This window comes from Pinus tabuliformis, chromosome 1_2, assembly GCF_031772625.1.
Source record: "Pinus tabuliformis cultivar Carrire ecotype Pingquan chromosome 1_2, CPIR1, whole genome shotgun sequence".
Classification (NCBI taxonomy): Eukaryota; Viridiplantae; Streptophyta; class Pinopsida; order Pinales; family Pinaceae; genus Pinus; species Pinus tabuliformis.
The window spans coordinates 1,267,436,943-1,267,456,126 of record NC_142298.1 but is presented as its reverse complement, the minus strand read 5'-3'; the positions used below and the strand labels follow the sequence as shown (position 1 = coordinate 1,267,456,126).

The following is a 19,184-nucleotide window of genomic DNA, read 5'->3' as shown; positions in this document are numbered from 1 at the left end:
TTACGCAGAATAATTCTGGAGAAAGAATGATGCGACTTGGTGGCTTAATTTCAGTGTCAAAGAATGATGTTACAAATTTGTGATTAGCATTCACCTTAATTGGACAATGGTATTGTATACTATTACGTAGGTGATATAACTTTTCATTTTTTTTTTTCTTTTATTAATAGAAATCACGAAACGAATGTTACCATTAAAAAAAATTATTAGTTTTTCAACTTTGTTGGCTACAACTTTACTGCACATTTGAGCGAATGAATGGCAATTACTAAAGATGGTGGATGGAATCTTAGTGGAGCCCCCTTCGAATCACGTCAGCTTTTAATATTCATTGTGTAATGAAACCTTCTTTCTCTACCTATCATGTGATTTCACTAAACAATATTGTCCTTCACATGGACAACATCTTTCTTCGAAAGATTTGTGTTCTTAGAATTTTTTTTATTTTTATATTCAAAAAAGTATTAAGAGACACCTTCCAAGTTCACTATAGTTTTTATGAGTTAGAATATTAGGAAAGTCAATATTGTGATAAATGTTATGAAATTTAATGGTGCAATCAATTTCTTTTTCACTCTATCTTTGTAGCACGAATTCTTATTATACGAAGCTTGCATTGAGACCAGGGACTAACTAACTTTTATATAGACTTTCTATCTTGCTTGGAGTTGAACTTGTGGTTGATATGGCAAAGTTATATGATCTAATCCTTGTCATTGCTAGTTGGTACACTAATTGTTATCTTACGATGCAGGGAATGACTAACCTCATTGATATTGATATTGATTAATCACCTTGCCTCAAGCATCATACCAAAAGCACCATACCGCAGACCAACAACACCATGACAAATGTGAGGATCTAAAAAGATCTAATTTGGGTATGCATAAGACATCCAAGAGAAAATGTTTTTCATTTTCAACCTTATTGGTGTCACAAAGATGACATATTCACCATCCCACGGTCTTTTAGGAACTGTTCAAGGCCTAATTTCACTATGCAACTCATTACATCTTGTTCTTATTTTAGCAATGTTCATTTTATTCTTTACATTAGTCAAAACGGAGAGATACTTTTGATCTTCTAGATTATAGTTGACCACGTCCTTATAATATCTTTATTTTATTTTATCCTTTAATTATCTATCATACCATAAACAAAAGTATCATGGGAGGACATTTTGGATTTAATTATCATAACCTTTGTTTCTTTAGTGTTCACAGTCATACCCATACTAGTCCTTGAGGATTCTTAGTTATTTACCAAGGTCAGAGGGATTCCTTGTCATAAAAACAATATCATAGTGGAAACTAGAAGAATGATATATATATATATATATATATATATAGAAATATTTGATTTACACTCAAGGAATTACATATATCCTTGCCACAAGGATGTAGAAAGCAACTTTAGGTGAAGTAAGATTTTGTTTTTTACTATTAATAATAATAATCTAATTTTAAGGTCATGACCAAGCCAAATACCAAATTGGTGTATTAGGCACCTTTTTTTACATGACAAGAGACTCCTCTCCATAAAAGGATTCAAATGCTAGAGTCTATGGAGGTGTACATATTATACCTCTTCTAGATTTGGACCCCATAACCATTAGGTCCAATCAAACTATACAATAATATATCACGGGAGGACATTTTGGATTTAATTATCATAAACTTTGTTTCTTTAGTGTTCACAGTCATACCCATACTAGTCCTTGAAGATTCTTAGTTATTTACCAAGGTCAGAGGGACTCCTTGTCATAAGAACAATATCATAGTGGAAACTAGAAGAATGATATATATATATATATATATATATATATATATATATATATATATATATATATTTGAAATATTTGATTTACACTCAAGGAATTACATATATCCTTGCCACAAGGATGTAGAAAGCAACTTTAGGTGAAGTAAGATTTTGTTTTTTACTATTGATAATAATAATCTAATTTTAAGGTCATGACCAAGCCAAATACCAAATTGGTGTATTAGGCACCTTTGTTTACATGACAAGAGACTCCTCTCCATAAAAGGATTCAAATGCTAGAGTCTATGGAGGTGTACATATTATACCTCTTCTAGATTTGGACCCCATAACCATTAGGTCCAATCAAACTATACAATAATATATCATGGGAGGACATTTTGGATTTAATTATCATAAACTTTGTTTCTTTAGTGTTCACAGTCATACCCATACTAGTCCTTGAGGATTCTTAGTTATTTACCAAGGTCAGAGGGACTCCTTGTCATAAGAACAATATCATAGTGGAAATAAGAAGAATGATATATATATATATATATATATATATATATATATATATATATATATATATATATTTGATTTACACTCCAGGAATTACATATAACCTTGCCACAAGGATGTAGAAAGAAACTTTAGGTGAAGTAAGATTTTGTTTTTTACTATTAATAATAATAATATAATTTTAAGGTCATGACCAAGTCAAATACCAAATTGGTGTATTAAGCACCTTTGTTTACATGACAAGAGACTCCTCTCCACAAAAGGATTCCATTGCTAGAGGTTATGGAGGTGTACATATTCTACCCCTTCTAGATTTGGACCCCATAACCATTAGGTCCAATCAAACTGTACAATAAATACTAGACAACAAATTGGTGTATAAGGTCTCCAATAAACTAGACACCAAATTGATGTATAAGACCCCCATAAATTGGTATAGGAGACCCCCTTATTTGTAAAACAATATGATACACACACATTGAAATATTTTATTTATTTATTTTTAAATATGAAAAATTAGGCATCTTTCTGATAATAAATCATAAAAATTACCTTTAATACAATTAACTTTAAAATTTATAAAAATATAATATTCATTATTTTAATTATCATTTTTACTTTGATTAACATAGATAATTACTTTTCATACCATTAATTTAAAAATTATAAATTTTATGATATTCATTATTTTAAAGAATAGTCTAACTAAGCTACAATTTTGGTTAGAAAATAGTGGAAAATTTGGCAAGATTTTGACAAAAATCCAGTAGAACTTTTAGAAAATCTGGGTTTGGGTACCCATGAGTTTTTGATGATTTTGAATCCATTACCATGACCAGAATACAATTTAAACACTCCTATGATTAGATTTTTTGAAACAAAATATGGTAAGATAATTACAATTTTCACACTTGGTTTAAAATAAATAATTACCATTCATATCATTAATTTTATAAATTATGAAAATTTAATACTCATTATTATTTATAATCATTTTGTCTCCTTGCTCATACAAATAAGTCCAACCCACCTATCCGTTGTCATAAACGTCAAAGTTTTTTGACTCATTGTTCAATCTAAACGGGGCCACACCATGTGTCTGTTTCCGTAGCTTCCAGCAGACCGTGCACCCACTAAACTATCGTACTGTCCAACTATAGAGATTAAAAGCATTCCACATTGACCTTAACACCCACTCATACACTCACTAAAACCTTAGGTGACCTTAATATATGTACATTAATGAATACTTTAAATTATCATGTTAGCTCCTTATTCCATACGGGAACATTAATTAATACTTTGATTATGATATTGACTTCTTGTCAATATATATGGGGCCACTCCATCTACCTATGGAGGTGTTAGAGCTTTGAGTAACACCATGCACCCACAAAACTACCGATGTGGAAAACTTTAGTAATAAAAATAAAAAGTAAGCATGTGCATTATTGTTCAAATGTTGCAACGAATGCCTTCTTCCCAAGTCGTTGTGGAGTTTCTCCTTTTAGCTAGATTAGAAGAAGTTGGGCAGTTTCTCTTTTAGCTAGATTCTCTTTTTGTCTTTTCTCATGGATATATGGAATTACAGAATTTTGTCCTCATTGATTTGAATGAATTGTAATTATCAATCTACCATCACCCTTAGTAATCATACTTTAATATATAATATGTTACGCTATCTTAGAATGAGATATTATAATGCCATGGGTAATAATAATGAACTATGAATACTTTTTTCTTTTCCTTGTGGTGGTGTACATTCGGGGTATAATAAAATACGTTATATTTTAAAATCTCTCAAAGCTATACACATTTGTGGGTCCTAATTAAATCTACCATAAAAATAAAATAATGTAGTATGTATGAATTTTTTTCGCAGTTGTTTTTAGTGAGATTTTTTGGAAGTTTTTTCGGTAGGTTTTTCCAGGTCAAATTTCTCTAAAATCCGACAGCAATTTATTGAAATCGCAAGGTTGATAAGTAATTTCTGCACAATCAAAGCGTCCTAGGGATTTTTCAAAGTGCTGAATACAAATATGCAGTTAAAAAACCATTTTAAATAGTACAAATCAAAATTTAACCTTAATTTTTTCTACTAAATTTCTTTCTGTCTAAATTGGTGGTTAAATTTTCAAAAATCTACCGTTTCTCGTACTGATTCGGGTCCCCTACCGAATGGTCGGAATGAACAAATCGGGCTAGCGAAAAAGATTAAAAACAAAATATGCTTTATTTTCAAAAAGCCAAAATTATTAAAAACAAATTAGCCGTTCTTTCAAAAAGCCTAAATTATTGAAGGACTGGACTCTAAAAAAGCCCCCAGTAAAGTCATTTTGCTTTATAATTATTCTTACCAAGTACACTTACTTTTCGTGGCAAATTTATTATAATCTCAAATCAAAGCATAACGTGATTTTTCAAATCAAACAGCGACATTTCAGAAAACACTTTTAGGACAAATTTATTTTCAGATAATTGTTATTAGTTGTTATCTGGAAATGTATTTACTAAAACTGTCTTTTGGAATATTATCTCATTAGTCTCTATGTCATAAGAGTAGGCTTTTACTCTGGCTGAATGTCCCTTGAGTTTTAGGTTGTGATTTTAAGAGTTTTAGGTGGTTAACTGATTACTTTAAGTTTTATTAATTATAACAAATTTTTCATAATTTATTTTTCAAATAATTATTATTGATTGTTATTTAGGAATGTGATTTATTTTATTAAAAAAATTATGTCATTTGGAATTATCTTATTAATGTGGGTCTTGAAAGCAGGTTTTTACTTTCAGAATGTCTCTAAGTCTTAGGTTGTTAACTTATTATCTTAAATTTCATTAATCATAGTGATTTTCTTTTTTTTTTAAAACAAGATGGTCATTTTTATATTAATTTGGGGCTAGATTCAAGGCTACAACCTTTCACATTTGCAATTGAATTTTCATCTTTGGTGCTCAGAGATGTACAAAAAAGACTATATTTCCTACTACACTTTTGTTGTAGCCGCTACAATCACCCTCTAAAATTTTGGCTCACATGCAAATTTCGGAGCCTACTCCTTGGTCACTTGTTGGTACGCTGATGATCTCAAGCTCCCCTCCTTGATCTTAAGAGTTGTCCATGTTCTCATCTTTATACAACATGTGTCATCTTTGAGCATAAGGATTGTTGTTTGTCGTGTAAAAGAAATGACGTTTTATTTCAATGGAAAACATATACCCATGAATTGTGCGCATAAATTGTTATCATCAGATAAACATGTTTCACACTCACCTCACGTTGTATCAAGCACCATGGGTTTCACGTTGCTAAAAATAAAAATAAGACTTATCTTTCTCGTTTTGCAAGCGATTTCGCCCACAGAAAAAGCATTATTAAATTTCTCACAGATTTCAGCAAATGCACCTTGATTTGCAAAACTGTTTTGCAAGGGGGATACTTTGCATTTTAACATCCGGAAGCGACAAAACCCCGCTTCCTGCCGTGCTGAGCAACAAACCGGGAACGGTCGTTTGGTATAATCTTCCAAAGTATGTCCAATCATATTAAAAGAAAAATAGAGAAAATAAGAAAAACCCAACTGCAACATAAATTTAAAATGGAAAAGAATAAATCGTGGATGCACCCGTGTAAAAGAAAACAGTAATTTGAAAATGGGAAAATCGTGGAAGCGCCCCTGTAAAAGAATAAGATAAAGGATATCGCAAAATAAAGAAAATCATTTAATATTTTAACATTTTTTCCCGCATTTCACCCGAGACGACGCGGCGGCGGTAGAATGGCCGATATTCGGTTCCTGCTGGCCAGCCTGCGACAACTTTTGTTTTTAATTTCCCAGACTGGAAAAGGTTATAATATCAAATGATGTTTTTCTGGGGATTTCTGGTTAAAGTTAAAAAAAAATTGATTTCGTGGCATTTATTCTTTTAACTTTATTGCAAAACTTAAACATTACTCAGTGGCTTTAAACTCCTTCGCGACACAAAATTGAACAATAATATCGACCGAACATGGCCAGCACTGAAAGTGGGTCACCCCTTATTGGTGCTGTGGACAGTGCAGGTTTCTTTTTATAATGTAGTGAAAAGTTATTCTTCTTTTATGGGATAATGGAGTGGTTGATACTATTTTTTTAATTTGGTTTTAGATTATATGGGAATATTTTTTATGGGAAGATTTAAGAGTATGTTTTTTCATTTTGGTGGAATTTAGGCTTTTGCTAAGTTATAAATGGTTAAATAAAAAATTAAATTATTATGTTTGGGTTTTTTAATTTTAAATAATTGTAAAGTTAAATTGTTAACTTTTTAAAGAAAATGTGTTAAAATTAATATTTTATTACATTATATATACTCTATTGTGTAATATTTAAATTAAGATATTATTGAAAATTACATTATCCTCATGGCGTATAAAATATACAATGACAGGGTGTTTGGTTAAGGTATTTCGTGGTAATCTAGTAATGCTAAGGGCTAGTGTGGCCTAGGCCGAGTACGATCCTAGGTGATTTTGATGGCTTAGATGCTCTTGGGTCGTTGCTACTCAAGCCATAGATTAGACATGCTAGTCATCTCAAGACTCACATTACCTAACAAACAAACAAAAAATTACATGATCCATAGCTATTACTTTAAGTATAATTAGTTATTTTCTTCTATATGTCATTTTTGTTAAATGTTATTTTTAGAGTAAAATTTAAAGTTATATCTAATTTTATTCGAATGTTAGGAATATGTTAAGAGCTTAATGTTAAAATGCAAGTCATTTTAGGCAACATGGTTTTCCTTCAATAGGGATGATGAGTTAGCCCATGTTTATGGATAGCTCCTAATGATGGTTGCCCTCATTACAATTGAGTTATGATAGGTTTTGCCAACTTCAAAGGAAAAAAAATTGTATAACCAATGTAATAGGAGTTTTAGACATTGCTGAATATATATGTGTGATAATCTGCGATTTATTTTTGATGTTGTTCAACTTATACCTACGATAATCTACAATTTCAATAGTTTTCATGGTGAATTTCCACAAAATTGAATTATCAAATTTTGTTGAGGGAAAATAATTAACGTGTTATCTTACTTCATGGTTTAAAGGTTGAAATAAAGGAAGAAATTTTGGTAACTAGAGTCGTGGTGTGCCAGTAAGACCTAAATTATGGATTTGATGTACTGAATTGTATTGGATCTCTCTTCATTATAGCTTAATAAGCTTCTTTTACCCAGATCATTCATTTCTTTGGCTAACTTTATTGAACCTCTCACTAGATTGTCCTATAATGTTGATTCTAAATCTCTTATATGAAAGTTGACTTTTCTGTAATTAAATGTATGTGTGATTGACACTATAGAAGAAATTTTTGCTTAAGGTCTACTTCCCCATTTGCACATACTCAATATAACCTTTTAGCCTCCCATGGCTTCTTGGGTTGTGCCCATATTCTATATCTCAACAGAAGTCAACTAGTTTTTAGTTGCACCATTACTTGTTTTTCATGCAATGGGATGCTAAATACAAACAATTTCGTAATTTGATCCACCAACATTTGTTGAGGCTGTCCTCAATGATGTACTTTCACAATTTTTCTCAATTTTATTTGTTGTAAAATTCTTGTACATGACTTTTCAAAGTATGAGCATCTTACTTCATCTATATCCCTCTTCAAACTATTTTTTACATTGTTGGTCCATATATTCTTCCTCATTTTTAATTCATTTTGGTTTTGCTTCAACTAGAGTCTTGTCATTGCCCATGTTTATCATTTTCCTTTTGTATAAAATCAGTGTTCTTAGAGGCATAAAATCAATGTTCTTAATGCCTCTAAGTTTATTGGATATAGTCATGCTTCAACTAGAAGTATTTTCGAAGGCTTATTGTTTTTTTATTCTTAAACGATTTATTATAAAGTGCATTTGTACTCCCTCGATATGGTTTAATTTTCTTCTAGATATACTTGGTTCCCTTACCCCGCATTCATAAATGAGTATTGGGGTTATAAGCATTTAAAAGAGAGATCAAAGTACATGCTAGCCCCAAACCTTTATTGTCCTACATCTATTTTTCATCAAAAAAAATAATTTACGCCTTCGCAATTTGTTTGTATTTTTTAGCAAGAAAAACATCATTCATCCCCACCTACGTGCAAAAGCATTTTAAGACCTCTTAGCAATGTTGTAACACACATAAGGTCTTCGTTGTTTGCATACATTATCTTTATGAAAATTTCCTCGCTGCTCATTGATTATTCAAATTCAAATTTCGATAAACAAATAAAGACTGAAATTATACATTGCCCAAATTTAATAAAATATCAATTTAACAATATTATACTATATTATTAATTTTAATTTTAACAATAATAATATATATATATATATATATATATATATATATATATACAACATTGTAGTAATTTTATTCATTTGAGAAGAAAAAAATACATTTTTCATGTGTAAATGCATTCTAGAAATACAAACTGAGAAAATATTTTGACTATATAAAGAAACCCAAAAGGGTCGGCATGTAAACCATACTAGATGGAAGGATTTATACATTTTAGACTAACATTTAAACCCTAGGGTCTACACAAGAAAACAAACCCTAGGTCACCGAGCAGAAAACCTTGCTAAGCATAAGGAACTAGGTCAAAACCCTTAAATATAACGGACCAAGAAAAATCCAAAAAATTATAATACAAGTTGCAAAGGTCCACATACATTAACCCATGGTTCAACAAACCTCACAGTGGTGGTAAACAGACAGGTGGCTCCTCAAAACAGGTCCATAGACCAGGCCCCAAAAGCAACAACAACACCATAAACATCGAGAGCAAGCTAAGAAAAATTACAAGCCATGGGGAGAGGAGGCTAAGCCGCAGGGTGAAAACTGCAGATACCACAAAGCGAACGACCAAAACCGAAGGCAATGGATAGACACAACAATAGTAGAAACGAAACAAACCTACACCAAAAGCGGCAACAACAAGCAAGGCAAATGGCAATGCACATACGAGAGCCATATCAACACAATGACTGGAGGCGGTACCATGAACCATGAAAAATAGGAAACAACAACACGAAAACAAGGCTTGTGGTGACTAGGGGTCCAACGTTCAAGCCCATATATATATATATATATATATATATATATATATATATCAGATGGGAGAAGTGGGGAATGATATTCAAGTTGTCACACCCAACAATGATGTGAGGGGACATGCCAAGTTACGCCCCCCACCCCAATCTTAATTAAGTCACCTATTCTACAGTTTATAGCGATGCTCAAGCATTATTTAATTATGTCGCCCCTAGTCCATTCTGACTATCGTTGTTGGAAACAATGTTTAATACTGAGAAGGGGGGCGAATCAGTGTTAAGGCTAATTTAAACTTTTGTGCCAATTTATATTTTTTATCCAAAATTGGCAACCATCATGTGATAATAATAAAAAGTATAATGGTAACACATGAAGTAAACAATCAACACACATCATGAGCAACATACACATTGGACACCAAGGTTTAACATGGAAACCTTTATGGGAGAAATCCCACCAAAGCTTGTTTGTATTATGGTGTAGATAAGATCTCCTACTCTATTACATCAATGTTTGTGAGCCACCACTCACAAGAAGCACCAACTCCCTTTGATTGTTTGTGAGCACCCACTAGCATGAAGCACCAAGTCCCTTCTTCTGGAGATGACTGAACAACTTACCATGAAGCACCAACCTTATAAATTATGCAAGCACCCACTTGTAGGAGGCACCGACCTCCAATCTCTCCTCATATATCCACTAGATGGAAGCACCAACTCCCGAGTTTGCGGGCTCCAACCCACACTCAATAAGGAAATCACTGCACTCTGTTATGGCACCCACTTGGCCCTGATTTCAACTTTGTGTTCATTAACTTGGCCCTCTCAATTGGCACTTACTCTGCCTGATATTATACCCTATTCTCCTTAGCAACCTTCAATTCATTCAACCCATGCAACATTCTATCTTTTGTGCATTCTGCAACAACACTCATCATCACAAATCTTGGCTCACATAGTAGCTCTCGATCTTCAACATTTCTGCAACACACTCTATACACTTCCTTAGGAACTCTTAACCTTTCTTCTCTACATAGGCACTCTAGGCCTCTCTTTGCAACTTAGGCACACTTGGCCTCTCCTCAACAACTCTCATACACAAAACTCTCCACTCGGCTCTCTCAACAATGTTGAATTCCCCCACTTTCTCCATTGCAATCCTGGGGTTTATTCCTCTACAACACAATGAACAATGTCATCATTGTTGTCATCCACACTACTTGAAAGCATACTTGAACAATGACTATACATGTTGTTGTTACATAAAATTGCCTAGCCACTAAAGCTGCATTAAACATAAGAATGGGCACCTGCGTGTTTCTCCGTATTGACAATTATATCTCAGTTAAACTGCAGAATCAAAGATCTCTTCCATTAATTTATGCATGTACACACAACATGGCTCTCCTTCATTTCTCTTTAAGGCACATAGGACTAGAGAAGAAGATTAAAACATGCCATCAGAGTTCATAAATTCCTTGGTATGGCATCCCACAACTCAAATTTGTTATGTTGTACATATATTATGATCAGGGATGGCGCACCCATACTGAGGAAAAACTCCCCATTCCAATTTTAATTCTTCCTGGGGTGAGTGACAATAAGGTATGGAGAATTATGCTTGAACCATACCCATTTTTAAGAAGTTCTGCAAATTTTGGTCCTTGTTGCCTTGGTCCAGAGCTTCTTGGCAGTAGCCATTGACTCTAACAACTAGATTTAGTAGAGTTCTCCAACTATGGCAATCATCTGGATATGGCATAACTCCATATTATAATTCATTATGCTAGATGTTTGCTGACCCATACATCCTTTGAATGCTTGCTTGACCCAACTATGGAAAATAGTCAATTTCGCATAACCGCCAAATATGGATGAACTCATCTCCAAAGTTGTTGACATGTTTCACGTTTTTTCCTTCGATCTATAGCGGGCCCCAAATATGGCATAAGCATCAAGCTTGACCCATGATTCCAAAGAGTTGTCGACTCATCCATCCCTTGCAATGCCATTTTCTTTGTCATTAGCCCGAAGGCCTATGGTCGCAAACACACGAAACCTTTCCAAAACTGAGACCTGGGTGCTTCTTTGAACTATAGCCCTGAGGGCTTAAACACCATGCAATAAACCTTCTGCACCTATGGTCACCAATCATGCAAAAAACAACTTTCTAGGATTTACTTTAAGTCCCAACCTTCCTGTCCCAACACCTTATCTTTGTATTTGGCCCGAAGGCACCTGGTCTCATTAACACATAAAAACACAACAAAACCAGGATCTAGACACGCCTTCCGTCGTTTGATGGAACTGTCAATTGTCGAAGAAATCTTCCCCACCCAACTTGTTATCTCAACCAAATTCCCAACACGCCTTTATTTTCCTCCAGGGTAAACCTTACGGGCTTGCGCGTTCTATGGGATCGCTCGATGCCCTTTTCATTGGCCCAGTTCTCTGATGCAATTGCCACTAGATCTTGATGCCCAGTCATCCCATCGCTTCTCCTCTGTGCCCTTTGTAATTTGTCAGGGTCTTCCTTACGAGATGAATTGTCCTGATGCGGTCCACCCAACACTCACATCAACCAATTAACTGCCTACCGGGCTGAGTTGGCTCTAATAGTTGCATTGTCATCCAGACATTGAGTTAGCCTGTCGGTTCCTTTGCATCCCTCTCCAAAACCTTTCGAGCCCCTGCTAGCAGGATGATGCCATGATGACATCATCAGTGCCACATGGCGCGTTTGGAGTGGTGACACGTGTCAACCGGATTTGGCCCATTAGGCCACTCAAAAATATCGAATCTGTCTGCCATGTGTTCCCTTATACCAATGTCATGCTGATGTCACCTCGACCAATAACATACTACCATATTTCCTGAGCTGACGTCATCTAACTACACCACATCCCACACATATCGAGGTTGGGGGTCAAACCTTTGGAATTCTGCAGAAACCTTTTGACTTGCCAACCTCCCGACTTACCAACCTCCCAACTAGTCCATGGGTCCGACTCAGAGCTAGTCCCAGACATGTCGGTGGTCGGGGGTCGAAGCTCTAATCTCTCGTCAAACTCTAATGTGTGTCCCGACCACTGACTTGGTTCCAATTTGCCGAAGTCTTGACTTTGTGAATTTGCTGCGTAGCTCGAACCTACTCCAAAAATGACTAAGTTCTAAATTTCTCTAACAAAGAAATTTCTTGCAAAACATGAAGTTGATGTGGAGCCTTGGTTATTGACCTTTTGAAAGCTATTTTTGAGCATTATCCAGCTATGCCAATTACAGAAGCATCTAAGCTAGTCTGTTAAGGAGGAATCTCCTCCAAAGCCTAAGTCTCCCTAACTATCATAGCTATAAGACTTTATAGCCTTTTTTCATGTCTTGCTACTATGACGGTTCTCTACCTAAGGCTGCAACAACCATGGGACTCCCCCCGAGCTTGACACACCTTGCACACTAATGCTAGCCCCAGTAGACATCAATGCTAACCTGATTAACATCAATTCTAGTACTCCTACTGCCACCAACATCAATGTTAATCAGGTTGACATCAATGCCAACACACTTGATACCACACCAGCCATCTAAACAAACAAAGTCAACTGTCCAACAATTTTCGTGTGTTGGGAGGTCATGGAAATTAGTTCACTCTCGAGGTCATGATGATCATGAATTTCATGGCTTTTAGGATCCTTGGCTCCCAATTTTTCTACATTTGTCATGGTTTGATTCCTTTGCGCATATGTTGGTGTTCTCCAGAGAATTCATTGATTTTCCTAATTGTTTCCCTTCTCACCTTCATTATGCTCAATGGATCAATGATTATCTAATTTTGTCAACCTTCTTTGACTAGTCACTACTCCTTTTCATCCCTGGAAATTTTTCATTCATCCTCTAGAATCTTGTTGCAGCTATTGCACTTCGACTTGATTATTTAGTGTTGTTATTCCCTTTGTTGTAGAGTTATCTAGATTTTAGTTTTTTTTTTCCTATCTAAGGTGACGAGGATGCCTTACCAGCGTTCCCATTGTAGGCATGACATTATGTACCATGAGGCCAAGGGAGGGCGCAGGCTCACCAATGCGATAAATCCTTAGCCAAGCAATAGTGTGACCAAACAACATTGATATTTAAAGGCAAGTTGACCAACGTGAAGCGAGGCATAGCTAATGAAAGAAATTCTTTATTAAACATTGGTATTGTAGTGAAGGTTTCCGCCTAGATACCTAACACAAGTCATATGAGGAGACATCACAATCAATACATGCATAAAGTAAATTTATATTGGCATATCAATACCTTGTTTGACAAAGTTTTACTATATTGAAATAAGGTGAAGGAGGAGATTTTGTTAATGCTTGATTAACTCTAGCCCACATGAAGACCCTAAATCACTGCATGTAGAGGATTGAAGAACATTTGGACCTTCTACCAAACGTAAGAAGCTATTGGTGGCAGGGCAAAAAGCTAACTAAGGGGGAGCCTTCCAACTCATCCTTGTCCCAATGAGCTACAACTATTTTTCTTGGGGTTTTTCCTAATTTTTTTTGCTTATTGGTCCATTTTAGTTACATGATCAAATAATATGAGTCTCTTGACCAAAACTCATGTATATTTTGGTTTTCATTTTAAACATCAAAATTCAGTAATTAAGAGTTTATGTTCTGCCATTGGTCTAGTTTCTGTAATAACAAACCAAAACAGATCAAAATTATAATATATCACTTTAAATAATGCATTAAAAAAATTTAACCTCACCAAAATAATAATAATATTATTATTTAAATTTTAATAAATAAATTAAAATAATAATATGAATTATAAATAAGAAATTCCAAAATCAAATTTTTAATCCATAAAAAAATATGTTCTAAAAATTTTCAAAATATATGTTTCCATAAATTTAAATAAAATTGTTTTCTAATAAAATAATTTTTAAAAATTTATTGAAAAATGAAATTTCAACCCACTTCTAACTTTTCCCTCTAGAATATGCAATATGAATATAAATTCAATCAATGTTAAGAAGCCACTCCTACTATCTAGATCATTCTCTAAAATCCTATGTTATAGAGATGTCAATAACTTATAATTCAAACTTGAAGACCTTAATATTTTGACGGAATTCAAAGAAACAAGCCATTTGACATTATTGCAACCTCCATTCACATCATTTCGGAGGCTTGGATTTAAAGAAATACCTTTAAAAGAAAAAGAACAGAGTCATACAATTATCGTAACATTGTTCAATATTGCGACTCAGCTTTATCAAAAGTGGGGCTATCGCAATTTAACATTATCGAAACCTCACGAAAGGAAAACACAAAGGCCTAAAACTGAAGGCATAAAATATTCAAAATGAGGACTCAGCTCTATCTCGAGTGGGGCTATTGCGCTACATTGATTATAGACATAAAATAAATACACAAACGGCACGTCAGGCTCTAGCTTATTGCTATGCTATTTATTCTATAGCGTCACTTAACTCAAACTCTTTCGGTCACATGTGCATCACTTAAGTGTGTAGAAATAATCATTAGATCTAGTATAATGCTATTAAAACATTATTAATAGGCATATAATATATAATAATATTTGGGAGTGGAACTTTAGGATTGGCTTTATTAGAATCTTTTTTAGATCTATATTCCATTCTTAGATATGATTTTGACTCATTCGATTTATGTAGGGCCACTCCCTCCACATCCATAAACGTCAAAGCCTGGAGTGACCTAAGCATGCTCATCATTACTATGAGCATGTAACGATAATGAAACTCTATAATATAGATAAATAAAGTCTATAATATACATAAATTTATCTTTAAACTCTATAATATATATAAATTTATCTTAATTATTTTAATAAATAATGTATATAAATTTTTAATGTATTTTTAAATTGTCAAGTAGTTTGTGTTTTTGTAGAGATGATAATTGATGTAATTTTTTTATTTGAAAAACTGTAATTTAGAGATATTTAAATTGTTAAAATTATTTAAAAATTTGGCAATCCTAATTTTAATAATTTTTGTCCATAAAATTTTGAACTAGTCATCTTTGCATCACTTTCGCATCACCAAATAACTTAACAAATTACCATATATTTTCCATTTAATAAATATATATAACTTTTTCTTGATTATTAAATCATAAATATTCTAATTTATAATTATTATAATTTATTTTTTAAATACAATTGCCTTTATTGATAACATAAGTCGAATAGCATAGAATATTTCCTTAAACCCATGATTCATTTTACTTAATGAAATGTTGTTGACAACATCGCATTAAAGAAACCTTATACCAAGACATTGTAATGCTTCATAACATATGAGGGAGCCCTATAATGTGGTTACTTTTAGCTTAAGTTTGTGGTTGAGTTTAAAGAGTATAAAGAAGTAATTATGAATTTTTGAATGCATGTAATTTTTTTAAGAGTAAAAAGAGTTTATAAAAATTAACAGTATTAATTTAATTTTTGTTAATATAATTTTATTTAATTTTTAATAATAATAATTATTATTAATTTTTAAAAAATTGGTTTGTAATATTATTATTATATGTAAATATAATTTGCTCATGTAATTATAGTTTTTAAAATTTTATTTTATAATATTATTATTATATATGAATATAATTTGATTATTTATAATAATTTATTGGTGATGAAAGTAATAAATTTTTGTGTTTATGATATATTTATTATATGTAAATATATTTTGATTATGTATCAGAATTTATTAGTATTATGTAAAGGATAGATTTTTATTCATGTTTTTTAGTTTTTTTTTAAGGTAATGTGTTTTAAAATAGCATCTAATTTTAATTAAGGTAATATAATACCATTAGTCACACATTAAGTTTCTTGTCAAGAAAAGTGTACATATTGTTTTACACAATAGTAAAATTCATTTCAAACTCATGTGGATATCTTTATACAAAAATTTATCAGTATTATGTAAAGGATAGACTTTCATTCATGTTTTTTTTTTTTTTTTTTTTTTTTCACTTGTGTTTTTTTAGGTAATGTGTTTTAAAGCAACATCTAACTTTAATTAAGACAATATAGTACTAATGGTTGCACATTAAACTTCTTACCCAGAAAAGTGTACACATTGTTTTACACAATAGTAAAATTCATTTCAAACTCATGTGGATATCTTTATAGATGACTATGTTGATGTAAACGATCATTTAAAACAATTTACTGTGCGTATAAATATGTCATAACTTTATCATATTTTGTTTTAGGTATAATAAGGATACAGTGTAATAAGGTTCTAGTAAAGAGGCTTTATATATAAGGCTAAAGACAGGGTGTTTTCCGAATACACATAGTTCTACATATAATATTGAATATGTATTGGATATTAATGATGAGTAGAAACCATATTTTGGTTTTAGAGTATGAACTAAAATTGTTTTGGTTCGGGAAGAGATCATTTTCCTCGAAAACCAAGAACAAATTAGTGACTAAATAAATTGTGTACCTTTAAAAACCACAACATATTATTTTAAGTGATTAAATTCTCTATACACATGATGAAGTTATGTTTACACGTGATAATACAACTACATGTGAAAGTTTGAAATTCATTTATAGATTTTAAAATCTATCTATCATAAATAATTTTTTCTCGTATAAAATTTAGAAAGCGCTTATTTGCGCTTATTTACATCTACGTGAGGTGTAAAATTAAAAAACTATCCATTTACATCTAAGTGATACATAAACCATACCCAATCACGAAATTTGTGACTACGAGTTACTAATAATATTGACAAATAGGGCAAACAGGAAGGATAATATTTAAAAAGCCTTTTTATTGGTTCTTTGAGAAAAAAAGGCCTTTGTCTCCGAAGAGTTGAAATGATCAAAGGATTGGACATTCCAACCTAGTCGCCTTTTTTCCTGGCGGAATTAATGGCCAGTTCATTTTGTCGATTTCAATCAAGACAAGAATAATGCTCTAACGCGTGAAGTAAAATTTATCAGCTAAAACATTATTTTTCAGAAATTTGAACGCTCAATATTTTGAGAAATTTTAGCGGTTGTTAGCTCTGCAGACAAGTCTGAGGAAATAATTTTTCCCAGAAATTTGAGAAAATATTCTCAAATATGCGACTCCCGTCCCCCGGCAAGGCCAAAGGATCCAGTGTCCAGAGACATCTGGTGCCGGTAATTCTGGAGACTCCTGGCAATCGATTCAGGACTTTCGCCTGAGTTGTCTCTAGCGCTACGTTTAGGGTTTTCCTTAAATGCACTTTATTCTAAACATTTTAACAGATAAATCTCCGCGGCAAAACATCAAATGCTTCCTCTGCAAATTTTAGCCAAATCTCCGTTTTTATTTCTATTGACAAGAATTCAACATATGACAATATTTTACTTTCAAGATTGCGACTTCAAATATCCTCTTTGCAAGATTTCAACGACACAAACTCCATTTTCAAAATTTCAGCTAAGAACTCCGAATTACGGTTTAAAGCAAAATTACAAACTCCAACGCTACATTTACGAAATTCTAAATGGTACAGTATATCATTTCCAAAATAAAGGCTACAATTTCCAAAGCTACGGCCAAAACTTATCATCAAAATGTCAAACGACGATTAAAGCTTACCTCCAGTCCAAAACTTTGAGCAGAAAATCGCCATCCAAACTTCGATGTGAAGGTGAAAACTCAGATGCTCCAGCTGCCAAATTCATAAAAGAAACATTTATTTCTTGTTTGCAAGTGATTTGGACTGCAGAAAATGGCAAAGCCGTTAAATTTCTCACAGGTTCCCTCGAATGCAGCTTGATTTCATATTTTGCAACGGGAATACCTTCATTTTAACATCCCGAAGCGACAAAATCCCGCTTCTGCTGGTTCTGTTGCTGCCATGCTTCGCGAGAAGCTCAGAAGAATCGTCCACAAGCAACAGAGCCTTGCAAGGTATGTCCGGTCATATTAAGACAGAAATAAAAGAATGAAGAAAATTCAAAGTGTGCCAGACATTGATCATGGGAAAGAGTAAACCTCAGTTGCGCCCCTGTAAAGAAAAAGAAAAAGAATTGCAAAGGAAAATAAATTATTTAATATTTTAACATTTTCCTCGAAACCTCACCGGCAGTTGCTTGACCGTCCAGGTTTGGGGCCCGCGGCAGTAGAATGACCGAGTCGCTGCTCCCACCGGCCTGCAGGCGGCAGCCTGGAACTCAAACTTTCGCAGGCAACCTGGGACTTTAGCTCTTTCCCCTTCTGGAAAAGTTAAAAATCTCAAAACAGGCATTTCTTGGAATTCTCAGTAAAGTTAAAAAACTGATTTGTTGGCAGGGACTCTTAATTTTCTTGCCAATCTTGATGTCTTATCACTCTTGTTTTGGCATATAATTGAAAAGGATATATAGCCAAAGTAGTTAAAACTTATATTTAGTTAAAATTACGAAAATTAGACATAAATTGGTTAAAAATTATGAAATTTAGTTAAAAAATATAAATATGGGATGAAATTGAAGTTATTTATTAATGAATTTCAGTAAGGACTCCGCAATTCTAATAGGCGCAAATTGGAAAAGAAGTATGTTGTCAACTTTATCTTACCTTATACTTTAGTAATATAGATGAAATAAATCGTTATAAGGAATTAAAAGATTATATTATTTGCGTTATTTTTTTTTAAAAGAAATTATAAATTTAGAGGTCGTAATTTAATAAAAGAATTTAATATGGACTAGGATTTAATTATGGACTTGGTTTATTGAATTGGATTAGTCTCTCTCTTCTTTTTTTTTCTTTTTTTTCTTTGTATAAGTTG

General features: G+C 32.9%; 1 protein-coding gene across 1 annotated transcript in view; it reads right to left on the bottom strand.

The window, feature by feature from the left end:
* The window catches only part of LOC149210837 (serine/threonine-protein kinase Nek2-like), a 65,973-nt gene extending 47,574 nt beyond the window's left edge, over positions 1 to 18,399 (bottom strand). The window contains exons 1-2 of the mRNA XM_089396806.1: positions 18,213 to 18,399; positions 18,008 to 18,080 (exon numbers count right to left, since the gene is read on the bottom strand). The gene's annotated coding sequence lies outside the window, so the exon portion shown is untranslated. The remainder of the gene's footprint in view (positions 1 to 18,007; positions 18,081 to 18,212) is intronic.
* Positions 18,400 to 19,184: the final 785 nt, after the last annotated feature.